Consider the following 27,207-nt stretch of genomic DNA (forward strand, 5'->3'; position numbering starts at 1 on the left):
TGAACATGCTGCTATGCGAGAATATATAAAGGAGTCCTTGGAAAAGGGACATATTCGTCCATCGTCATCTCCCTTAGGAGCCGGTTTTTTCTTTGTGTCAAAAAAAGACGGCTCTTTGAGACCATGTATTGATTATCGGCTTTTGAATAAAATCACTGTTAAATATCAATACCCATTGCCGTTGCTGACTGATTTGTTTGCTCGCATAAAGGGGGCCAAGTGGTTCTCTAAGATTGACCTTCGTGGGGCGTATAATTTGGTGCGAATCAGGCAGGGGGATGAGTGGAAAACCGCATTTAATACGCCCGAGGGCCACTTTGAGTATTTAGTGATGCCTTTTGGTCTTTCAAATGCCCCTTCAGTCTTCCAGTCCTTTATGCATGACATTTTCCGCGATTATTTGGATAAATTTATGATTGTGTATCTGGATGATATTCTGATTTTTTCGGATGACTGGGACTCTCATGTCCAACAAGTCAGGAGGGTTTTTCAGGTTTTGCGGTCTAATTCTTTGTGTGTGAAGGGTTCTAAGTGTGTTTTTGGGGTACAGAGGATTTCCTTTTTGGGACATATTTTTTCCCCCTTTTCCATTGAAATGGATCCTGTCAAGGTTCAAGCTATTTGTGATTGGACGCAGCCCTCTTCTCTTAAGAGTCTTCAGAAATTTTTGGGCTTTGCTAACTTTTATCGTCGATTTATTGCTGGTTTTTCGGATATTGCTAAGCCATTGACCGATTTGACTAAGAAGGGTGCTGATGTTGCTGATTGGTCCCCTGATGCTGTGGAGGCCTTTCGGGAGCTTAAGCGCCGTTTTTCCTCTGCCCCTGTGTTGCGTCAGCCTGATGTTGCTCTACCTTTTCAGGTTGAGGTCGACGCTTCTGAGATCGGAGCTGGGGCAGTGTTGTCGCAGAAAAGTTCTGACTGCTCCGTTATGAGGCCTTGTGCCTTCTTTTCCCGTAAATTTTCGCCCGCTGAGCGGAATTATGATGTTGGGAATCGGGAGCTTTTGGCCATGAAGTGGGCTTTTGAGGAGTGGCGCCATTGGCTTGAGGGGGCCAGACATCAGGTGGTGGTATTGACTGACCACAAAAATTTGATTTATCTTGAGACCGCCAGGCGCCTGAATCCTAGACAGGCGCGCTGGTCATTATTTTTCTCTCGGTTTAATTTTGTGGTGTCATACCTACCGGGTTCTAAGAATGTTAAGGCGGATGCCCTTTCTAGGAGTTTTGAGCCTGACTCACCTGGTAACTCTGAGCCCACAGGTATCCTTAAGGATGGAGTGGTATTGTCAGCCGTTTCTCCAGACCTGCGGCGGGCCTTGCAGGAGTTTCAGGCGGATAGACCTGATCGTTGCCCACCTGATAAACTGTTTGTTCCTGATGATTGGACCAGTAGAGTCATCTCTGAGGTTCATTCTTCTGCGTTGGCAGGTCATCCTGGCATTTTTGGTACCAGGGATTTGGTGGCAAGGTCCTTCTGGTGGCCTTCCCTGTCACGAGATGTGCGAGGCTTTGTGCAGTCTTGTGACGTTTGTGCTCGGGCCAAGCCTTGTTGTTCTCGGGCTAGTGGATTGTTGTTGCCCTTGCCTATTCCTAAGAGGCCTTGGACGCACATCTCGATGGATTTTATTTCAGATCTGCCTGTTTCTCAGAAGATGTCTGTCATCTGGGTGGTGTGTGACCGTTTCTCTAAGATGGTCCATTTGGTTCCTCTGCCCAAGTTGCCTTCTTCTTCCGAGTTGGTTCCTCTGTTTTTTCAAAATGTTGTTCGTTTGCATGGTATTCCTGAGAATATCGTTTCTGACAGAGGGACCCAATTCGTGTCTAGATTTTGGCGGGCATTCTGTGCTAGGATGGGCATAGATTTATCTTTTTCGTCCGCTTTCCATCCTCAGACGAATGGCCAGACCGAGCGGATTAATCAGACCCTGGAGACATATCTGAGGTGTTTTGTGTCTGCTGACCAGGATGATTGGGTTGCTTTTTTGCCATTGGCGGAGTTCGCTCTCAATAATCGGGCCAGCTCTGCCACTTTGGTGTCCCCGTTTTTCTGTAATTCGGGGTTTCATCCTCGATTTTCCTCTGGTCAGGTGGAATCTTCGGATTGTCCTGGAGTGGATGCTGTGGTGGAGAGATTGCATCAGATCTGGGGGCAGGTGGTGGACAATTTGAGGTTGTCCCAGGAGAAGACTCAGCTTTTTGCCAACCGCCACCGTCGTGTTGGTCCTCGGCTTTGTGTTGGGGATTTGGTGTGGTTGTCTTCTCGTTTTGTCCCTATGAGGGTCTCTTCTCCTAAGTTTAAGCCTCGGTTCATTGGTCCGTATAAGATATTGGAGATTCTTAACCCTGTTTCCTTCCGTTTGGACCTCCCTGCATCCTTTTCTATTCATAACGTTTTTCATCGGTCATTATTGCGCAGGTATGAGGTACCGGTTGTGCCTTCCGTTGAGCCTCCTGCTCCGGTGTTGGTTGAGGGTGAGTTGGAGTACGTTGTGGAGAAAATCTTAGACTCTCGTGTTTCCAGACGGAGACTCCAGTATCTGGTCAAGTGGAAGGGATACGGCCAGGAGGATAATTCTTGGGTGAATGCATCTGATGTTCATGCCTCTGATCTGGTTCGTGCCTTTCATAGGGCCCATCCTGATCGCCCTGGTGGTTCTGGTGAGGGTTCGGTGCCCCCTCCTTGAGGGGGGGGTACTGTTGTGAATTTGGATTCTGGGCTCCCCCGGTGGCTACTGGTGGAATTGAACTGGTGTCTTCATCTTCTTTGTTCACCTGTTCCCATCAAGATGTGGGAGTCGCTATATAACCTTGCTGCTCTGTTAGTTGCTTGCCGGTCAACAATGTTATCAGAAGCCTCTCTGTGCTTGTTCCTGCTCCTAGACAACTACTAGATAAGTTGGACTCTTGTCCATGTTTGTTTTTGCATTTTGGTTCCAGTTCACAGCTGTAGTTTCGTTACTGTGTCTGGAAAGCTCTTGTGAACAGGAATTGCCACTCTGGTGTTATGAGTTAATGCCAGAGTTTTAAAGTAATTTCTGGATGGTGTTTTTGATTAGGGTTTTCAGCTGACCATGAAAGTGTCCTTTCTGTCTTCTGCTATGTAGTAAGTGGACCTCAAATTTGCTAAACCTATTTTCATACTACGTTTGTTATTTCATCTTAATTCACCGCCAATACATGTGGGGGGCCTCTGTCTCCTTTTGGGGTATTTCTCTAGAGGTGAGCTAGGACTAATATTTTCCTCTGCTAGCATTATTTAGTCCTCCGGCTGGTGCTGGGCATCTAGAATCAACGTAGGCATGCTACCCGGCCACTGCTAGTTGTGTGTTAGGTTTAGTTCATGGTCAGCTCAGTTCCCATCTTCCAAGAGCTAGTTCCTATATATGCTTATGCTATGATCTCTTGCCATTGAGATCATGACAAGAATCAATACCCTTCAGAGGTATAGGGACTTCCAGAGGCTCTAAATCAAACCCACAGCGCCTGGCAAAGGACCAGTCCATAAGACTCAGAGCGGCGCCAGAGTCCACATAGGCATCCACGGTAATAACTGATAATGAACAAATCAAGGTTACAGACAAAATAAATTTGGACTGTAAAGTGCCAATTGAAATGGACTTGTCAACCTTCCTAGTACGCTTAGAGCATGCCGATATAACATGAGCAGAATCACCACAATAGAAGCATAACCCATTTTTACGCCTATAAATCTGCCGCTCGCTTCTGGACATAACTCTGTCACATTGCATTTTCTCTGGCGTCTCTTCAGAAGATACCGCCAAATGGTGCACGGGTTTGCGCTCCCGCAAACGCCGATCAATCTGAATTGCCATTGTCATGGACTCATTCAGACCTGTAGGCGCAGGGAACCCGACCATAACATCTTTAACGGCATCAGAAAGGCCCTCTCTGAAATTTGCCGCTAAGGCGCACTCATTCCACTGAGTAAGCACAGACCACCTACGAAATTTTTGGCAGTATATCTCCGCTTCATCTTGCCCTTGAGATAGGGCTATCAAAGCTTTTTCAGCTTGAATCTCCAAATTAGGTTCCTCATAAAGCAACCCTAAAGCCAGGAAAAACGCATCCACATTGAGCAACGCAGGATCCCCTGGTGCCAATGAAAATGCCCAATTTTGAGGGTCACCTCGCAGCAAAGAGATTACAATCTTATCCTGCTGGACAGGATCTCCTGAGGAGTGAGGTCTGAGAGAAAGGAATAATTTACAATTATATTTGAAATTCAAAAACCGAGATCTATCTCCGGAAAACACCTCTGGTGTAGGGATTTTAGGTTCAGAAATAGGAGCATGTATAACAAAATCTTGTAAATTTTGAACCTTCGTAGCAAGATTATTTTAAACCTGCAGCCAAACTCTGAGGATCCATCTTTAAACAGGTGAGCTCAGAGCCATTCAAGGATTATAAGGAGAGAAGGGCAAAGGCTGTAATTAAAGCTGAAATACAACTGATCCAACTATGAAGCAAGCATAGAGGAAAAAGGGAAAAAAAAAAAAAATTTACAGACTTCTTTTTTCTCTCCTTTCTTCTGCCAATAAGATTAACATTGGCCGGTCATACTGTCATGGTTCCCAATGGCAAGGGAACGTAAGAAACATATAAGTAACGAACGAGCTCTCGGGTGATGGAAACTCGAGTTGACCGTGAGCTAAATCTACCACACAACTAACAGTAGCCAGGGAGCATACCTACGGCTTCCTATATGCCACGCGCCAGCCGGAGGACTAACTATGCCTGGTAGAGAAAGAAACAGACCTGGCTTACCTCTAGGGAAATACCCCAAAAGATGATAGCAGCCCCCCACATGTAATAACGGTGAATTAAGAGGAAAAGACATACACAGTATGAAGGTAGATTTAGCAAAGAGAGGTCCACTTACTAGATAGCAGAAGGATACAAAAGAGGACTTCACGGTCAACTGAAAACCCTTTCAAAAACCATCCTGAAATTACTTTAAGACTCCTGTGTCAACTCATGACACAGGAGTGGCAATTTCAGCCCGCAAGAGCTTCCAGCTACAGAGAAAAACAAAAACTGCAAACTGGACAAAAGATACAAAACAAAAGGACAAAGTCCACTTAGCTGATCAGCAGACTAGTAGCAGGAACATGCAACTGAAGGCTCTGGTTACAATGATGACCGGCAAGGAAATGACTGGAGAGCAAGGCTAAATAGGAAACTCCCAAACACTGATGGAAGCAGGTGAACAGAAGCAGCAAAGTGCAAACAAGTCACCAGTACCACCAGCAACCACCAGGGGAGCCCAAAAAGCAGATACACAACAGACAATCATTTCAAGCACCAGCCTCATTTTACAGCAACCAGTCTACTCTTATAATTTTATTAGCATGATAGAGTGACATCAGATACTTTGTCCTAATTAACACTTTCTACTTAACTAACAAGATTATCACTGCAATGATGTAAGGAAGTCATTTTGTGGCAGGGCTAAAAATCAGTGAAAATGTTTTTTTTTCTGATTAAGATATTTTATGGCAAGGAGTGACTTTGCAATTCCTTTTTCTTAAATCCTGGAGAAAGACTGGTTAAATATTTTTGTAAATATTATACCTCTGTACAAAATGTATGGTAAAAGTGATAGTGGCAAGTGGCAATAGATGTCATAGTGTGAAATAGAAAAAAAACATAGCACTGCTAAAAATGTGGAAGCCATTAAGCACTGCCAACAGCTGTCCCAGAAATGGTACTAACAAACACAGTTCACAATTGCCCTCATTTTCTTCTGGCAAGTGTATTAGTGGGGAGGAAGCAAAGTGCATTCATCACAATGACAGCAGGATGATATTTGTTGTGAATTCTGCTCTTGGGCTCCCTCCGGTGGTTGTTGGTGGTAGTGCAGTTGTCTTGGGGTTGTAATCCTGGGCAGGTGTTTCTGCTGATTGCAGCTCTACTAGGTATTTAGGTTTGCAGGATCCATGAGTCCTTGCCAGTTGTCCATTGTTCTTGGAGGGATTGCATCTCTCTCTGGTTCCTCATGCCCTGCTGCCAATTCAGCTAAGATAAGTGTTTGGTTTTTTGTCTCTGTGCACACATGCAGTGTGCTTTGCAATTCAGTGCAATTCATTGTGTTTTTGTCCAGCTTAGACTTTGTTTGGATTTTTCAGTCATGCTGGATTCTCAGGAGATGCAGATATACTTTCTATGTCTTTAGTTAGATGTAGAATATTTGTATTATCTGCTGTGGATATTTTTAGGATTTTAATACTGACCGCTTAGAATTCTGTCCTATCCTTTTCTATTTAGCTAGAAGTGCCTCTTTTGCTAAATCCTGTTTTTCTGCCTGCGTGTGTCTTTCCTCTTATACTCACAGTCAATATTTGTGGGTGGCTGCCTATCCTTTGGGGTTCTGCTCTGAGGCAAGATAGAATTCCCATTTCCATCTATAGGGGTATTTAGTCCTCCGGCTGTGTCGAGGTGTCTAGGACGTGTTAGGTACATCCCACGGCTACTTCTAGTTGTGGTGTTAGTTTAGGGTTTGCGGTCAGTACAGGTACCACCTACTCCTGAGAAAGTCTCTCATGCGGCTTCAAGGTCACCGGATCATAACAGTACAACTGGCCAACAATGAGTTAAATGCATCTCAGAAGAAGGGAAGAAAGAGCCATTTTTTTTTCTGTAGCCTGCTTTGTCTTTTCTTCCCTCTTTTCCTCTGGGTGACTGAGGAGTCTTGTGCTAGCATGGATGTTCAGGGATTAGTTTCTCGTGTAGACCAGCTTGCTGCTAGGGTACAGGGTATTTCTGATTATATTGTTCAGACTCCGCTTTTAGAGCCTAGGATTCCTACTCCTGATTTGTTTTTTGGGGACAGGTCCAAACTGTTTTTTGCTCTGAAGCCTCGTTCTTCTGGTGATCCCATTCAGCAGGTTAAAATTGTCATCTCCCTGCTGCGTGGCGACCCTCAGGATTGGGCATTTTCCCTGGAATCTGGGAATCTGGCCTTGCTTAATGTAGATGCCTTTTTTCAGGCTCTAGGATTATTATATGATGAACCAAATTCTGTGGATCAAGCGGAGAAGACCTTGTTGGCCCTGTCTCAGGGTCAAGAAGCGGCAGAATTGTATTGTCAGAAATTTAGAAAATGGTCTGTGCTGACTAAATGGAATGAGGATGCTTTGGCAGCAATTTTCAGAAAGGGTCTTTCTGAATCTGTTAAAGATGTTATGGTGGGGTTTCCCACGCCTGTTGGTCTGAGTGATTCTATGTCCACTCTCTGGCCATTCAGATTGATCGGCGCTTGCGGGAGCGCAGAACTGTGCGCGCTGTGGCATTGTCCTCAGAGCAGATGCCTGAGCCTATGCAGTGTGATAGGATTCTGTCTAGAATGGAACGACAAGGATTCAGACGTCAGAATAGGTTGTGTTTTTATTGTGGTGATGCTTCTCATGTCATTTCAGTCTGCCCAAAGCGTACAAAGAGAATCGCCAGTTCAGTTACCATCGGAACTGTACAACCTAAATTTCTGTTATCTGTGACCTTGATGTGCTCATTGTCGTCATTTTCTGTCATGGCGTTTGTGGATTCAGGCGCCGCTTTGAACTTAATGGACTTTGAATTTGCCAGGCGTTGTGGTTTCCCCTTGCAGTCTTTGCAGAACCCTATTCCTTTAAGGGGCATTGATGCTACACCTTTGGCTAAAAATAAACCCCAGTTTTGGACACAGGTGACCATGTGCATGGCGCCAGCCCATCAGGAAGATTGTCGTTTTCTGGTGTTGCATAATTTGCATGATGCTATTGTGCTGGGTTTTCCATGGTTGCAGATACATAATCCTGTGTTGGATTGGAAGTCTATGTCTGTGACTAGTTGGGGTTGTCAGAGGGTTCATAATGACGTTCCTGTGATGTCAATCTCCTCTTCCTGCTCTTCTGAAGTTCCAGAGTTTTTGTCTGATTTTCAGGATGTATTCGATGAGCCCAAGTAACATAGTAACATAGTAACATAGTTAGTAAGGCCGAAAAAAGACATTTGTCCATCCAGTTCAGCCTATATTCCTATATTCCATCATAATAAATCCCCAGATCTACATCCTTCATTTTCCAGTCCAGTTCCCTTCCACCGCATAGGGACTGTGATTGTGCTATTGACTTGATTCCAGGCTGTAAGTTTCCTAAGGGCCGACTTTTCAACCTGTCTGTGCCTGAACATACCGCCATGCAGAGTTATGTTAAGGAGTCTTTGGAGAAAGGGCATATTCGGCCATCTTCTTCACAGTTGGGAGCAGGATTTTTTTTTTGTTGCTAAGAAGGATGGCTCTTTACATAGTTACATAGTTATTAAGGTTGAAGGAAGACTTTAAGTCCATCTAGTTCAACCCATAGCCTAGCATGCCCTAACATGTTGATCCAGGGGAAGGCAAAAAAAACCCATGTGGTAAGAGTAAGCTCCATCATGGGGAAAAAAATTCCTTCCCGACCCCACATACGGCAATCAGACTAGTTCCCTGGATCAACGCCTTATCAAGGAATCTAATATATATACCCTGTAATATTATACTTTTCCAGAAAGTTATCCAGTCCCCTCTTAAATTGAAGCAATGAGTCACTCATTACAACATCATACGGCAGAGAGTTCCATATTCTCACTGCTCTTACTGTAAAGAATCCGCGTCTGTTATTATGCTTAAACCTTTTTTCCTCCAGACGTAGAGGATGCCCCCTTGTCCCTGTCACCGGTCTATGATTAAAAAGATCAGCAGAAAGGTCTTTGTACTGTCCCCTCATATATTTATACATTAACATAAGATCCCCCTTAGTCTTCGTTTTTCCAAACTAAATAGCCCCAAGTGTAATAACCTATCTTGGTATGGCAGACCCCCCAGTCCTCTAATAACCTTGGTCGCTCTTCTCTGCACCCGCTCCAGTTCAGCTATGTCTCTCTTATACACCGGAGACCAGAACTGTGCACAGTATTCTAAGTGTGGTCGCACTAGTGACTTGTATAGAGGTAAAATTATGTTCTCCTCATGAGCATCTATGCCTCTTTTAATGCATCCCATTATTTTATTTGCCTTTGTAGCAGCTGCCTGACACTGGTCACTGAATATGAGTTTGTCATCCACCCATACACCCAGGTCTTTTTCATTGACGGTTTTGCCCAGAGTTTTGGAATTAAGCACATAGTTATACATCTTATTACTTCTACCCAAGTGCATGACCTTACATTTATCCCCCTTTAAAGCTCATTTGCCATGTATCAGCCCAAGCTTCTAGTTTACATAAATCAGCCTGTAATGAGACCCTGTATTGATTATCGCCTCTTGAATAAGATCACGGTCAAGTTTCAATACCCTTTACCTTTGCTTTCTGATTTGTTTGCCAGGATTAAGGGGGCTAGTTGGTTTACTAAAATTGACCTTCGGGGGCATATAATCTTGTTCGTATTAAGCAGGGTGACGAATGGAAAACTGCGTTTAATATGCCCGAAGGCCATTTTGAATACCTTGTGATGCCATTCGGGCTCTCTAATGCTCCATCTGTTTTTCAGTCCTTCATGCATGATATTTTCCGGAATTATCTTGATAAATTCATGATTGTATATTTGGATGACATCTTAATTTTTTCCGATGATTGGGAGTCTCATGTGAAACAGGTCAGGATGGTATTTCAGATCCTTCGTGATAATGCTTTGTTTGTGAAGGGGTCTAAGTGTCTCTTTGGAGTGCAGAAGGTTTCTTTTTTGGGCTTCATTTTTTCTCCCTCATCTATAGAGATGGATCCGGTTAAGGTTCAGGCCATTCATGATTGGATTCAGCCCACATCCGTGAAGAGCCTTCAGAAATGTTTGGGCTTTGCTAATTTTTATCGCCATTTCATTGCTAACTTCTCCAGTGTGGTTAAACCCCTGACCGATTTGACGAAGAAAGGCGCTGATGTAACGAATTGGTCCTCTGTGGCTGTCTCTGCCTTTCAGGAGCTTAAACGCCGATTTACTTCTGCCCCGGTGTTGCGTCAGCCAGATGTTTCTCTTCCGTTTCAGGTTGAGGTTGACGCTTCTGAGATTGGGGCAGGGGCCGTTTTGTCTCAGAGGAATTCTGATGGTTCCTTGATGAAACCGTGTGCCTTCTTTTCCCGTAAGTTTTTGCCTGCTGAACGCAATTTTGATGTCGGCAATCGGGAGTTGTTGGCTATGAAGTGGGCGTTTGAGGAATGGCGACATTGGCTTGAGGGAGCCAAGCACCGTATTGTGGTCTTGACCGATCATAAAAATCTGATTTACCTCGAATCTGCCAAACGGCTGAATCCTAGACAGGCTCGATGGTCCCTGTTTTTCTCCCGTTTTGATTTCGTGGTCTCGTATCTTCCGGGTTCTAAGAATATTAAGGCTGATGCCCTCTCTAGGAGTTTTTTGCCTGATTCTCCTCAGGAACTTGAGCCGGTCGGCATTCTGAAGGAAGGGGTGGTCCTTTCTGCCATTTCCCCTGATTTGTGACGGGTTGTGCAGGAATTTCAGGCTGACAAACCTGACCGCTGTCCAGTGGGGAAACTGTTTGTTCCTGATAGATGGACTAGTAGAGTGATTTCTGAGGTTCATTGTTCTGTGTTGGCTGGCCATCCTGGTATTTTTGGTACCAGAGATTTGGTTGGAAGGTCCTTTTGGTGGCCTTCTTTGTCGCGTGATGTGCGTTCTTTTGTGCAGTCCTGTGGGACTTGTGCGCGGGTCAAGCCTTTTTGTTCCCGTGCTAGTGGGTTGCTTTTGCCTTTGCCGGTCCCTGAGAGGCCCTGGACGCATATTTCTATGGATTTTATTTCAGATCTTCCGGTTTCCCAGAGGATGTCGGTTATCTGGGTGGTTTGTGACCGGTTTTCTAAGATGGTTCATTTGGTGCCTTTGCCTAAATTGCCTTCCTCTTCTGATTTGGTTCCGTTGTTTTTTCAGCATGTTGTTCATTTGCACGGTATTCCGGAGAATATTGTGTCCGACAGAGGTTCCCAGTTTGTTTCTAGGTTTTGGCGGGCCTTTTGTGCTAGGCTGGGCATTGATTTGTCTTTTTCTTCCGCATTTCATCCTCAGGCAAATGGCCAGACCGAGCGAACTAATCAGACTTTGGAAACTTATTTGAGATGCTTTGTGTCTGCTGATCAGGATGATTGAGTGGCTGTCTTGCCATTGGCCGAGTTTGCCCTTAATAATCGGGCTAGTTCGGCTACCTTGGTTTCATCCTTCTTTTGTAATTTTGGTTTTCATCCTCGTTTTTCTTCGGGGCAAGTTGAACCTTCTGATTGTCCTGGTGTGGATTCTGTGGTTGATAGGTTGCAGCAGATTTGGGCTCATGTGGTGGACAATTTGGTATTGTCTCAGGGGGAGGCTCGGCGTTTTGCTAACCGTCGTCGGTGTGTTGGTTCTTGGCTTCGGGTTGGGGATTTGGTCTGGTTGTCCTCCCGTCATGTTCCTATGAAGGTTTCTTCCCCTAAGTTTAAGCCTCGGTTTATTGGTCCTTATAGCATTTCTGAGATTATCAATCCGGTATCTTTTCGTTTGGCCCTTCCGGCCTCTTTTGCCATCCATAATGTTTTCCATAGATCTTTATTGCGGAAATATGTGGTGCCCATTGTTCCCTCTGTTGATCCTCCTGCTCCTGTGTTGGTTGATGGGGAGATGGAGTATGTGGTTGAGAAGATTTTGGATTCTCGCTTTTCGAGGCAGAGGCTTCAGTACCTTGTCAAATGGAAGAGTTATGGCCAGGAGGATAATTCTTGGGTTTTTGCCTCTGATGTCCATGCTGCTGATTTGGTCCGTGCCTTTCATCTGGCTCGTCCTGATCGGCCTGGGGGCTCTGGTGAGGGTTCGGTGACCCTTCTTCAAGGCAGGGTACTGTTGTGAATTCTGCTCTTGGGCTCCCTCCGGTGGTTGTTGGTGGTAGTGCAGTTGTCTTGGGGTTGTAATCCTGGGCAGGTGTTTCTGCTGATTGCAGCTCTACTAGGTATTTAGGTTTGCAGGATCCATGAGTCCTTGCCAGTTGTCCATTGTTCTTGGAGGGATTGCATCTCTCTCTGGTTCCTCATGCCCTGCTGCCAATTCAGCTAAGATAAGTGTCTGGCTTTTTGTCTCTGTGCACACATGCAGTGTGCTTTGCAATTCAGTGCAATTCATTGTGTTTTTGTCCAGCTTAAACTTTGTTTGGATTTTTCAGTCATGCTGGATTCTCATGAGATGCAGATATACTGTCTATGTCTTTAGTTAGATGTAGAATATTTGTATTATCTGCTGTGGATATTTTTAGGATTTTAATACTGACCGCTTAGAATTCTGTCCTATCCTTTTCTATTTAGCTAGAAGTGCCTCTTTTGCTAAATCCTGTTTTTCTGCCTGCGTGTGTCTTTCCTCTTATACTCACAATCAATATTTGTGGGGGGCTGCCTATCCTTTGGGGTTCTGCTCTGAGGCAAGATAGAATTCCCATTTCCATCTATAGGGGTATTTAGTCCTCCGGCTGTGTCGAGGTGTCTAGGACGTGTTAGGTACATCCCACGGCTACTTCTAGATGCGGTGTTAGTTTAGGGTTTGCGGTCAGTACAGGTACCACCTACTCCTGAGAAAGTCTCTCATGCAGCTTCAAGGTCACCGGATCATAACAGATATTAATGTTGACACCTTGAGTTTCAGTCAGTGTTCTGCACAGTTCACGTCTTCCACTGTAGTATTTTACATCGTGGACCTTCAATTCCATAAAGTGACAATTGTGTATGTTCTGTCCCTCAGTTTCTTAAGCCAATTGAGCTGCCAGCCTTTGCACTTGGATGTCATGGGGCAAGAGGAGATAGTGGACATGACTCAAGTGACTTGCTGTGTTGCTGGCAATGACTATATTCCATATACTTCCTCCACTCCTTCCATTGCATTGAGAGTTAGTCTTATGTGTGCCCAAGAGATGTGGAACCAAGCATGTGGAAACTGAAGTCCCACTATATGTGTCTGCAGACTTGTACCCTAAGGCCTTACAACCCTTTTGAGGAAATAGAATAGCAAAAAAACTACTGCGCTCTAGCACCTGACCAACAAAAATCCTATTGCTGTTAGATAAGGCGAACTTATTGATATTGACTTAAAAAGATGAAGAAGGACCGCATCTCTGTCAAAACGTATCAGTTTTTTGGCCGTTACATGAGCCTGTAGCTTTCTGCTTGTGACGTTACATTTTGTCATGTTCCCTGCTCGCTTTGCCAGTCAGGAGCGTAATTTCCAACTGGAGCGCACCATGTTTGAATACCCTTGCAAGCCTTGTAGAAGCACGCTAATGGGAGGACACTCCTGCAGCACATCGCCCGCTCCACCAGGACCTTACTAGCATCTGTTGCCAGGACTGAAGCTGCAATGACCTAGTACAGTAAGGACCACATTTGTATTAGTTGTGGGGCATGCATATTCGAGTATAACAGCTTGCCGCTCTCTCTCACACAGTCACTAATGAACATTTTAGCTTAGTTTGAGCTCTTTAAAGGGAACCTGTCACCCCCAAAATCGAAGGTGAGCTAAGCCCACCAGCATCAGGGGCTTATCTACAGCATTCTGAAATTCTGTAGATAAGCCCCCAATGTATCCTGAAAGATGAGAAAAAGAGGTTAGATTGTACTCACCCAGGGGCGGTCCAGCTGCGGTCCGGTCTGATGGGTGTCACGGTCCGGTCCAGTGCCTCCCATCTTCTTACAATGACGTCCTCTTCTTGTCTTCACGCTGCGGCTCCGGCGCAGGCATACTTTGTCTGCCCTGTTGAGGGCAGAGCAAAGTACTGCAGTGCGCAGGTGCCGGGAAAGGTCAGAGAGGCCCAGCGCCTGCGCACTGCAGTACTTTGCTTTGCCCTCATCAGGGCAGACAAAGTATGCCTGCGCCGGAGCCGCAGCGTGAAGACAAGAAGAGGACGTCATCGTAAGAAGATGGGAGGCACGGACCGGACCACGACGCGCATCAGATCGGACCGCCTGCCCAGGTCAGTATAATCTAACCTCTTTTTCTCATCTTTCTGGTTACATCGGGGGCTTATCTACAGCTTTCCAGAATGCTGTAGATAAGCCCCTGATGCCGGTGGGCTTAGCTCAACTTCGATTTTGGGGGTGACAGGTTCCCTTTAAGTCTGTTCATTTTATCCATCATTGGTTGTGGTTCGCCTGACCAAGTGTAGCTTATTAAAGTTATGAAAGCTATCAATTTATATATAGCAGCAGGTCAGCAAAGGAAAGTACTAAATACTGCCATTTTTTAAAGTCAATCCCATAGAACACATAATGTTACCTTTTTGACCTCAGTTCAGGTTCGCCTTATCTAACAGCAATTGGATTTTTTTTTCTAACAGGTGAAATAGCGTGGGAGTTTTTTGCTATTCTAGTTTTCAATAAGTATTCAGACAGGTCGGAACACGCAACCTGTCTGACTTCCAGCAGCTTTAGTTACCAAGAGTTTTGGTTGTGTTGGTTGTGTTTTGTATTCCTTTTGAGTAAATGTTTTGCATACTAGTAATGAGTCACCCACCAGGGCAATGGGGATACTCAGTATGGGTCCGTTTGCACTTAAAGTTGAAGTCACAGTCGCTGCGACCCGGTCCGTGGCCCTGGGCACTCAATAAAAGGGGAAGAGTCTTTAAAGGGAAATTGGTAATAAAGTCTATTCATGACGCCACCTGTGGTTCTCGGTCAGAGGGACGGACGCTGCTTAAAGGGGTCCTCTGGGGCGATGTTGTTGCAGCAAGATGGTGACGCTTCCTACAGGTGAAGCGGGGTCCCCAGGGCTCCCAAGGTGTATGGCAGGGATGGTGGGTTGCCGGTAAATAACGGATGACATAGAGTTGCAGTCTTTACCTGGTTTACTGATGGTAACAGGCCTCAGTCCAGGGTACCGGCAACAGGTGCAGAAGGAGTCCAGGCAGCCTGAAAACAAGTGGTAATCTCCCTTGGCAGGGCTGGTTGGGAGCCTTCCTCTATGCCCTGGATTTCTGGTCCCTTGCTACCTGTAGTTTGCTGGCAAGGTGCCCTTTTCTCTCCTGTCCTGGGACAGTACCTACACGACAGGCAGCTTGAGCTGTACTCTTGAGGGTCTCTGACACGGCGACTCCAGGCTGTATCTGCTGCTGTGCCTCAGGTATGGTATGGGCAATCAACATACAGTCCTATGCCCTCTGGTTCTGCTGTGGACCTAGTAGTTATCCACAACCTTGGGCACCCGGAGCCCGGTTTCTGCGCTCTGTCTCACAGGAGTGCCAATTGCAGCCTCCTTGAGCTCCTTATCACTCCTTTCCCTTCACTGTCTGCTCCAGACTGAACTCACTCCTCCTCCAGACCAGGATGGAAAATCAGGGAAGTTCCCCTAAAACAGGGTTTTGAGCTCCCCTTTCTGGCCTGGAGTTAAAATAGGTTGTGTGTAAGATTTACCTGCCAAAGGGATCCCACTTGTCTCCAGGCATGGCACTATCCTCCCCGAGAGGAGGGCAGCATCACTGTGGTACCCAAACTCCTGGGGTGCCACAGTGACATCTTCACACCAGGTGACATTTATGCACTGCCTCCACGTTCTCCTCAATGGACATGTCCACATTCTAGCCAGCAACAAGGCAGTATGTTATCAAATGTCACATTGGATGACTCCAAGTCAAATTCAACACTGCAACCCACGTAAATGACAATATATTAAGCAAAACCAAAAGAAATGAACTGGAGTAAAAATTGGTATATATGCAGCTTGTAGGAGCATGTTCACACTGGCCATTAAACAGACAAAACCTAAGAAAGAAACAAAATGAACCTATACCCTGTTACAACTAAGTAAAAGCAATAGTGAATATAATGATATAAATAACGTAGAGTACTTAGTAAACACTGTCCTTGATAGAAAAAAAAATGATATATATATATGGGCAAAAGTGTTGGCACCCTTGAAATTGTTCTAGAAAATGAAGTAGTTTGCCAAGAAAATTATTGCAGTACTAAAAGGATTTTTTATATATGGAGCGCCCGCCAGGGCCATGGGGTTACTCAGTACCGGGCCGGTTCTTAAAGGAATGTGGTCATGGCAGTAGTGACCCGGTCCGTGGCCCTGGGTGTCGAATAAAAGAGTCAATTGAAATTAAAGGGGAAATAAAGTTTATAGGGGAATTGTTCATGACGCCACTCGTGATACTCGGTCCATATGGCCGACGCTGCAGTTCAGATACACTGGGGCAGTTGGTGACGCAGCTAAGATGTTTCATCTCTCCACTGGCAGAGCTAGTCCCCAGGGCAGGTATAGGTGTTAATTGTGATGATGGTGGTTGAGGTAGTTGTACTGCAGGGCAAGTGATGCAGGAATAATTCAGAGGACACAGCTGGGTGCAGTTTTCAATGCTTTACTCACAGTTCTGCAAATTACTGTCTCCAGCCATGTGCTGTGTCCTCTGGGTCTGTGGTCCAGCCAACCCCCTGATGATTTGGGGTGCACTTCTCCAGGACTCCTCTCTTATGTTCCTTTTCTGGCCGTCTCACTGCGCTGGTTCCCACCTCTCCTGCCCTGTGCCTTCACAGACAGTATCCCAAGCCAGCAGCCTCAGATCTTGTCGGGGCGACTTCTCTCTAGTCCCCTGGGTCCTATGTATCTTCATTTTCAGTGAATGTGTGTGGATGTGGCTGTGGCACGTACAGATACCACAGCCTCTGGCTGGCTAGCTGAGCCTTGTAGTTCTTCACTAGTCTTGGGGGCCGGTTCCGCACTGCGATGTGGTCCCTCCACCTGGTGATGGTCAGCGTGGATGCGGGCCCCAGGGGTGGATTGCTCACTACCCATGCCCCTAGGACCTCTTATTTATCTTCTTTCTGTCAGGAGCTTCTCTCTCTTTCTCTATTTTCTGGTGCTGGGACGAGCTCCTCACTGCTCAAGTCCCCAGCTCCAACTTCTCTCTGCTTCACTTCTCCATAGCGGCCGACTAACTTTCTAGACCTTTCCTGACTCCTCCTACTGTTTCCATGACATCTCTACTCTCTCCACTCACACCCTCTACCTAGTAGACTGGGACTGGGATGAGGCCATCCTCCCTTGGGGTATGCCCATATGCCCTGTCTGGAGTGGTGTGGTGTTGGATGCTGGTGTTAGAGTCCTGGGTAGTGCCCCCTCCTTACCTGAGAGTGGGATACCACACCTCTGGATGAGGTGCTGTACCTCTGTGGTGACTGAACCCTCAGGGGCACCACAAATACAAGTCTATTTCCCTTGTGTGTACTGGAAAAACACAAAAACCCAGAGGAAAAAAAATTGAATTGGACATAATGTCAGGCAAAACCCCTAAATTGTTAGTACCATTACAAAAATGTGATAAAGCACTTTGTTTCAAGAATGTGATGCTCATTCAAACTCACCTGTAGCAAGTAACAGGTGTGGCAAATATGAAAACCACTGTGTATGAGTTGCAAAGAGTACCAATAAAAATTAACTTCTAATGAAAATAGATAAAAATCACGATCAGAAAAACACAAATAAATACATAAATATAAAAACAGTACATACTTTTACACTTAAAGCCTATGCACGGTATTAATAATAAAGTGCCCAAGGTGACAACAGTGCAGGTAGTAAAAACTGGAAAGCTCTCACCCGTGTCCTTAGAAATCGCCCATTGAAGAAAGCACTGAAGAAAGGGAAAGATAATTCTGCTATACCTATAATCCCCAGTCGTGTCCAATGTATGGACTCCTTCCCTAACAAGGGCAGTGCAAAAGTGTAGTCCTAATAATAGTAACCCCCAAAGTCCTTCCGTATGTGTTTCAGCTTTACTACAGAGGCCTCATCAAGGTATTATGCAGTCACAGGGGTGAAAATGTAATTAAACAATAAAATCCAAGAAGCTGTGCAGTGGCACTGGGCCTAATTAGGGCATATATGGTTTCACCTCGAGTTTGCCTAATAGCCTCTAAGCCGTTTGTATTGCAGCAACACAAAAAAAAGGCATATTGGACATAATTTCACACAAATCTGCAAAAATGGGCCAGACAACATTGTTGGCACCTTTTCAACTTTGTTTCAAGTATCTGATGCTCATTCAGACTCACATGTGGCAAGTGACATGTGTGGACAATATGAAAATCACACCTGAAGCAAGATAAAAAGGGTAGAAGTTGACTAAATCTTTCCAATGTGTGCCTGTGTTTGCCACACTAATGTTAGATAGTTAAAATAACTGTCTGAGGACTTGAGTACCAAAATAGTTTAAAAATATCACCAACCTCAAGGTTAACAGTCCATTTCCAGAGATCTTGGTGGTCGTTTGTACACAGTGCGCAACATAGCCAAGACGTTTACAACCACAGGCACTGCAGCTAATCTCCCTGAATGTGGATGGTAGAGAAAAATTGATGAAATATTGCAAAGCAGAATAATCTGGATGGTGGATAAGAAGCCCCAATCAAGCTCCAAAGAAACTCAAGCTGTCCTACAGGCTCAGGGTGCATCAGTGTCAGCGTGAACTATCTTTCAACATTTGAATGAAATGAAACACTATGACAAGATACCCAGGAAGACCACACTCCTGACACAGAGACATAAAAAAGCTGGACTACAGTTTTCCAAAATTCATCTAGAAAAGCGTCTTTTGGACACAGGAGACCAAGATAGAGCATTATGATAAAACGGAATGAGGCCTGCAAAGAGAAGAACACAGTACCAGCAGTCAAATATGGTTGAGTTTCAAGGTATTTTGGGGGTGTTTTGGTGCCTCTGGTACTATGTGCCTTGACTGTGTGCAAGGCATCATGAAACCTGAAGATTACCAAAGGATTTTGGGTTATAATGTAGCGCCCAGTATCACAAAGCTGGGTTTGCGTCCTAAGTTGCGGGTCTTCCAGCAGGATAATTACCTCAATAATACTTCAAGAAGTATCATGAGTAAGACTTCATAGTTGAAACGCGTTGATCGTCCTTACTGGTGTGCCAGGTGTTTGCTATGCAAAGATTTTTTTGAAGAACGCTATATAGTTTCAGTTTGTCCAATAAAGTCTCACAAAGTTTGAACCGCCTTCGCCTTCAGCTGGATCATTTCTCCTCTTGTCTCAATATTTCAAGAAGCTCCTGGAAATGGATGGAAACAAAGTGCTGGAGAATTATGAAGTGGCCTCCTATGAATTTGGATGTTTGCAAAAGAACAGTGGTCCAAATTTCCATTTGAGAGGTGTAAGAAGCTTGTTGAAGGTTATATGAAGTGATTGATTGCAGTTATTTATTCCAAAGGGTCTTCAACCAGATACTAAGTTGAGGGTGCCAAAAATTTTGTCCGGCTGTGAGTGAGGGCCAGGGCCATAGTCGTGGCTGAGCTTCTATACTTTAACATGCCCTGGTCTCCAGTCACATGAATATAGTGTAACCACTGCAGCATACCTTCTGCTTCACCTTCTGCACCTAAAGTAATGCAAAGAAAACAAGTTCATAATCATTTCTAAACAAAAAATACTAATGTTTTATCTCAGGAAGAGTTTAGAAATCAATATTTTGTGGAATAACCATGATTTTTAATCACAGCTTTCATATGCTTTTCACCAGTCTTTCTCACTGCTCCTGGCTCAAAAATTTAAGCAGTTCTTCTTTGTTTGATGGCTTGTGACTATCCATCATCCTCTTGATTACATTCCAGAGGGTTTCAATGGGGTTCAGGTCTGGAGATTGGGCTGCCCATGACAGGGTTTTTGATGTGGTGGCTCTTATTTTTTGCCAGAGCTGTATATATATAATATGGTGTAGGTCCACCTTTTGTGGCGATTACAGCCTCAATTCTCTGAGGTATAGATTCATACAAGGTGTGAATTGTTTCCAAAGAAATTTTAGCCCATTCTGCAGTTAAAACACCCTCCAGTTCTTTGAGCGACGATGGTGGCGGAAATCGATGTCTAACTTGAATCTCTAAAATCGACCATAAATGCTCAATAATGTTGAGGTCTGGGGATTGTGGGGGCCAGATAAGATGCTCAACTTCACTAGAATGTTCCTCGTGCCATGCTTTGAAGATTCTAGCTGTATGAATTGGTGCATTATCTTCCTGAAAGATGGCGTTCCCCTCCAGGAACAATGCTTGAACCTTTGGATGCACTTGGTCGCCCAAAATGCCTAAATAATCTCGGCTGTTAATTCTTCCATGAAGGGACATCATTGGCCCAGTGGATCTCCACGAAATAGCACCCCAGATCATCACAGAACCTCCACCATGTTTTACGGTTGGGAGAAGGCAGTCTGGATAAAATGCTTCTTTCAGCTGTCTCAAAACGTACACTCGGAGATCAGAAATAGGGTAAATGATGATTCGTCTGAGAATATCACGTTTCCACTGCTTGAGGGACCAATTCTGGAGGTTTCTACACCACTCTAAATGCTTGGAAACATTTGTCATTGAGAGCAGCGGTTTTCTAATTGCAGCTCTTCCGTGGAATCCAAATTTGTGCAGCTCCCGACAGACAGTTTTCGTGGAAACTGGGTTCTGTAGGTGTTCATTGAGCTCAGCAGTGATTTTCGGAGTCGTGGTCTTGCGATCCTCTCTCACAATTCGCTTTTGAGTCCGACGGTCTCTCTCAGTCAACTTTGACTTTTGTCCAGACCTGTGCTTTGCTGCGGACATTTTTCCTTCTCTTTCAAACGCAGTCATTACTTTGGAGACAGTACCTCTTGACACGCCAAGCATTCGGGCACTTTCTGTTACACTGGCGCCTGCCATACGAGCACCAACAATTTGACCTCTTTGAAAATCTGAGAGGTCTGCCATTGGTATCAGGTTCTCATCAATGTTCTTACAATTATGCAAAACAAACAGTTAATTTTTTATACACATATCACATAACACAAATAATCAACTACAATACATTACCATGTGTCACGGTTTGCATGTTTATCACATGTTCGAAGATTATGATGCCAAAACGTTAGGTGTTTCCATTATTTTGTCCAACCCCGGAATGTATATGCCGTTTCTCGCATTGATTGGACCCAAAGAAACGCCACCTGTGCACAAAATGGCGGTCGTCCTTCCATCTCCCCGAATATTTCCCCTCACATGCCACTATGCTGCTTTGGATGTCAGTATGAATTGAAATAAAGCACTTCTTTTCACCACAGGAAACAGTGAGCACTACCATTTTATATTTTTTTCATGCTTGTACAAAACTTGTTGGCTACTGTACCAAAAGCATCAAAAGTTTCCTGAACAGCTGTTATTGATTTTTATAACATTTTATCCACTTGTGCCTATATATTCCTCACCTGTTCTGAATCATGGGAATTGTGAGTTGGCTCTAGTGCAGGAAATATAATTTGTTTTCATGGACTTACAGGCATCAGCAGAATGGTATGTTTTTTCACAAAACTAAGGTGGATAATTTTTGTACCTTTTTTTAATATTCTAATGCAGTGTTTCCCAAACCCTGTTCTCATGACTTCCCAACACATTATGTTTTCAGGATTTTATTAGTATTGCACAGGTGAGAGAACCTGTAGCAGTTTCTGATGTCTTAGTAATAATTCCATCACCTTTGTCACACTTAGGAAATCCTGAGAACATGACGTTTTGGAGGCCGTGAGGATTGGAGTTTGGGAAACACTGTTCTAATGCATGAAAGTCTGTCTGTGCTGCTGAGTGTTATTAAAAGGGGCTTTAGTTACCAACCGTTACCAATTAACCCAGTATATAGAGGTCACTTGGATATTGCTTAGGCTGTGTTTGCATTAAACAGCTGAAAAGGGGTTAAATACAAACCTAGAAGACCTCAGACTGTTATAAAAATTTTCTCAGAGTAATTATAGGCTTATTAGTACTTGCGATTCGCTGCAAAACAAATTTTGAAGAAAAATTTGTCGAAGTTGGCATATTCAAAATTCAAAAGATTCTATCATATCCAACTATATAAAAAAAATTAAATGATAGTTAATCCTCTAATATAAAAAAAATACAGAAAAAATAAATTTAAAAGCTTCAGTATTCTCATTATTTGTCATGATAACATTTCATGCTGTCTAATTGGAATGTGCTGCAGACTATACTGGCACAACATAAATTAAGATTACTTTTATTATTGTTATTATGATTATTATTACTATTGTCAGTGAAGAAGATCAATAGCAAGAAATAACGAGATATGAAAATGAAAAATAAGAAAATTAAGAAAAATGAGACGCAATAAGACAATTAGAGAATGAGAGGAGAAGACATGAATGGAGAAATGATAGTCAGCCGGGGGAAGCACATAGAAGCAAGAATCCTGTTATTCACCAGCTCTGTTGCAGGCGGCCTTTGTTGCTGCGCTGAGGTCTTTCCATGAGAATTACCGTATCAAGACAACAACCAGGAAACCTGCCCACTGCAAATACAAACTAATTAAACTGTAGAATACAAATGTCAGAAAGGAAACATGGGGAACTCGTATGGAAATGCTTTACAAAAGGTTAGAACTCGGAAGCAGTAAAGCTGAACCGGCACGTCGCATCTTTAATATCAGCTTTATGGGTTGCATCAAGCAATACCAAACTACCATTACTGGAAAGTAAGAGAACTATGGATTTTATTTTTAACCTTTCATGTACCAGCTAGTCTAGGCAGTGAAAAGCACAGACGACCACCTAAAATAGCAACGACAAGTGGTACTGCTTTCAGCACTCAATGACTGTTCAAAACAGTCACCGCCTTACAGGGAATATAGCGCCAATAAAAGTCAGACATTTAGTGTTCAAATCAGTTGCAGCATCTGCAAAGCAAATGAGGTGCTCCTGCACCCAACCTAATAATAGTTTTATATACACTGCACAAAAAAATAAAGGGAACACTTAAACAACAGAATATAACTCCAAGTAAATCAAACTTTTGTGAAATCAAACTGTCCACGTAGGAAGCAACACTGTTTGACAATCAATTTCACATGCTGTTGTGTGAATGGAATAGACAACAGATGGAAATTATTGGCAATTATCAAGACAACCTCAATAAAGCAGTGGTTCTGCAGGTGGGGACCACAGACCACATCTCAGTACCAATGCTTTCTGGCTGATGTTTTGGTCACTTTTGAATGCTGGTTGTGCTTTCACACTCATAGTAGCATGAGATGGACTCTACAACCCATACAAGTGGCTCAGGTAGTGCAGCTCATCCAGGATGCCACATCAATGCAAGCTGTGGCAAGAAGGTTTGCTGTGTCTGTCAGTGTAGTGTCCAGAGGCTGGAGGCAATACCAGGAGACAGGCCAGTACACCAGGAGATGTGGATGGGGCCGTAGGAGGGCAACAACCCAGCAACATGATGGCTACCTCAGCCTTTGAGCAAGGAGGAACAGGAGGAGCTCTGCCAGAGCCCTGCAAAATGACCTCCAACAAGCCACAAATGAGCATGTGTCTGCACAAACCGTTAAAAACTGACTCCATGAGGATGGTCTGAGTGCCCAATATCCACTGATGGGGGTTGTGCTCACAGCCCAACACTCTGCAGGATGCTTGGCACTTGCCACAGAACATCAGGATTGGCAAATTCGCCACTGATGCCCTGTGCTCTTCACAGATGAAAGCAGGTTCACACTGAGCACATGTGACAGACGTGACAGAGTCTGGAAATGCCATAGAGAGCGATCTGCTGCCTGCAACATCCTTCATCATGACCGGTTTGGCAGTGGGTCAGTAATGGTATGGGTGGCATTTTTTTGGAGGGCCACACAGCACTCCATGTGCTAACCAGACGTAGCCTGGCTGCCATTAGGTACTGAGATAAGATCCTCAGATCCCTTGTGAGACCATATGCTGGTGCGGTTGGGCCTGGGTTCCTCTTAATGCAGGACAATGGCAAACCTCATGTGGCTGGAGTGTGTCAGCTCCTGCAAGATGAAGTCATTGAAGCTATGGACTGACCCACCCATTCCCCAGACCTGAATCTGATTGAACACATCTGGGACATCATGTCTTGCATCATCCACCATCGTCACGTTGCACCACAGACTGTCCAGGAGTTTGCGGATGCTTTAGTCCAGGTCTGGGAGGAGATCCCTCAGGAGACCATCAGCCGCCTCATCAGGAGCATGCCCAGGCATTGTAGGGAGCATACAGGCACGTGGAGGCCACACACACTACTAAGCATCATTTCCTTGTCTTGAAGCATTTCCACTGAAGTTTGATCTGCCTGTAACTTCATTTTCCACTTTGATTTTGAGCATCATCCCAACTCCAGACCTCCGTGGGATTTTAGTTGTAATTTACCTTGATAATTTTTAGGTTTTTGTTGTTCTCAACACATTCCACTATGTAATGAATAAAGATTTACAACTGGAATATTTCATTCAGTGATATCTAGAATGTGGTATTTTAGTGTTCCCATTATTTTTTTGAGCAGTGTATATAGCACCAACATATTCTGCAACATTTTACAATTGAGCAGGGAAATGTACAAATAAGAAAGACAATACAACGTATAGTTCACCAGTTACAGGAGGAGTGAGGGTCCTGCTCGTAATCTGTAAGGAAATAGGGGGGAAGTAATGGGTAAAAGGTGCTTGTCATATATGGTGCAGCCATCCTTATAATAAATAGGGGTTATGATATAAAGCTGCATTAGCTGGACATCAGTCAGTATCTGACTAAGTGCAGTCACCAAGTGCTATTGGGTGCATGGATGATATGGAGATAAATGAAGAGGAGGAACCAGATTCTGAGAAAAAAATTAGAAGAAATGTGTTTTTAAATTATGCTTAACAATGTGGTGGCTACATATTAATCAGATTGTCTTGGATAGTGCATTCCAGAAAACTCTGTGCAGTATGAGAGTATGGAGATGTAAATGTCAGATTTGGATTACGAAGAATGTTGGTCTTAGATCAGTTGAAGAACAGAGAACAAGGGTATGGTGATAGACAGGTATGAGGGAGGAGATTTAGGGTGGTGCAGAACTGTGGAGAGATTTGTGGATGAAAGAGATAAGTTTGTATTGTAATCTGGAGCAAATGGGCAACCAGTGTAATGGCTGGTACAGGGTGAAGGCATCGGTGTAACGGCTGGAGAGAAATACGAACCTGGCTGCTGCATTCATGATGGATTATAGAGGAGGTTTAGTAAGAGGGAGACCGATCAGTAGAGAGTTGCAGTAGTCTAGAAGATAATGAATAAGAGTGACAGTAAGAGGACTTGCAGTTTCAAAGGTGAGAAAAGGTCGGATTCTGGAGATGTTTTATAGATGTAGGTAACATGAGCGAGTGAGTGATATAGGAAATAAAGAAACGATCTGTGCAAATTATAACCCCAAGACAGCATGTGTGCAGCTTGGGAGTTATGGTGGTTAAGGGAGACAAGCAGCTCAATGTACCTATCTACTTGTTTTCCATTTATTTCTACCCCACTCTTCCTCCATTGACAGCCCTGGCATAACAGGAGCAGAGGGCACAGATTGATGTAAAACAAGTAGATGCAATGAATTGTTAGGTGACGCCAAAGGTGCACTAATGAAATACCTGCATATTTGAATAAAGAACAAGTGGTTTGTTGCAATCTTAGCAACAGATTTGCACACTAAAACATGTGATTTTTATTCGGGGTGTTAGAGATGTGACCCCAACATATTGCTGTGCTTGGTTTGAACTGTCATTTTTTGTTGACAGACTTACTTTCACTTGTATCAGAAACAAAGCAACATGGAGCAAGATATTAAGAGCTGTTAGAAAGTGTCTGAGTGCGATACGATATCCTCATGTCATCCACATTATATAACGTGCTTTTATGCAGACATCTTTTCCTAGTATAATCATAGCCTAACTTGAGACAACATACTCAATCATTCCCATACGAATTATACAATTTATAGATTCATGTTAAAAAAGGCACAAGAGGTTTATTATCTGAATATATTCTACCATACCTAAAGGTAACCCGTCAAGACCCCAAACACTACCTGACGATTTGAGGGCAATCAGCTGGTTAATGGCGTTTCTGTGCTGCCCGGTCACCATACTGAGAGCCCAGCTACTGGAAGAAAATGAACTGTATTCCCCCCAGCGGCCTTGAGCTTTCAGTCATAGAGATGCCACCGGTTTGGCTTCATTCATTGATCATAGTAAGCATATTGAGCAGCGGCTTTTAACATGTTCTCATACTGACTGACAGCCTGCTCAGCACTAATAGCCACTGCTCACTATGCACTGATGAATGACTGAAGCCACACCAGTGGCATCTCTATGACTGAAATCTGGAGGCCCGCAGAAGGATTTAAGTTAATTTCCTCCTTGCAGCAGGCCTCTCAGTGTGGGCACCGAGCAGCTTCAGAACGCTATTAACTGGCTATTAACCAAATATCTGCAGGTTAATAGCTATTTTTCCATGACACGTTCTCATTAACGGAAAAAAATGATGCAAACACAGGGATGACATAAATTCTTTACAGATGCTGTCCTTGATTGGATTTGAACCTAGGACACCAGGGCTGCAAGGGACTGTGCCATCATGCTGCCCGAGAAGAATAATGGTAATCTTTCAAGGCTGCCTGAACTCTCCTGGGCAGTTAAACGGATGACTGTTTGTATTTTGGCCTGATGAAGGCCAAAAGGACACCATCTTGGCCTGTGATGGATAACTGTGGACTGGTGGATATGTTTATTGGTCCATGATGTACACCTAGAACCAGGTCTCTGATGCAGCGCACACTGCAGCCTGATTCATGCACGTTACTGGAATTACTCCTGTGACAAGGTAATTCTAATAATCGAGAAGGGAAAGTTTTTGCTCGGAGGTTTGGTTCACATTGTACCTTGATTTTTTGCTCTCGGAGACTGAATATTACATTGTGCAGGTTATAATTCTGTGGATAAAAACCCACATTAAGGTAATTTTACAAGTGTAATGTGACTATTTATTTCTATAGCTGGATGAATAGTAAGGGAAAGAATTACCCAAGTGAGTGATCTGATAAAGTCTTTAGACTCTTTTCAATCACAAAAAAAACCCTTGAGTGTTGGGAGTGTGCGGGTTACAATAGTAGGAACATGACACATCTGAATGGAAGGTCTCACATCTAATGCTACATCAATCCACGGTGCTGAAGGAACAGAAGTATATTCAGTCCTGACAATGGGAACTAAAAGGAACAGGAAAAGCCTTTCTTCAATTTGCTGCAATATATAGTTTGGGATTATTACAAGCCTCATTGTTGTACTGATCCTAAGAAAGGTTAAGTCACTTCATAAGTTCTCCAATCTCTCAATCACATAGCTCCCGA

This window comes from Ranitomeya variabilis, chromosome 4, assembly GCF_051348905.1.
Source record: "Ranitomeya variabilis isolate aRanVar5 chromosome 4, aRanVar5.hap1, whole genome shotgun sequence".
In the NCBI taxonomy this organism is placed as follows: domain Eukaryota; kingdom Metazoa; phylum Chordata; class Amphibia; order Anura; family Dendrobatidae; genus Ranitomeya; species Ranitomeya variabilis.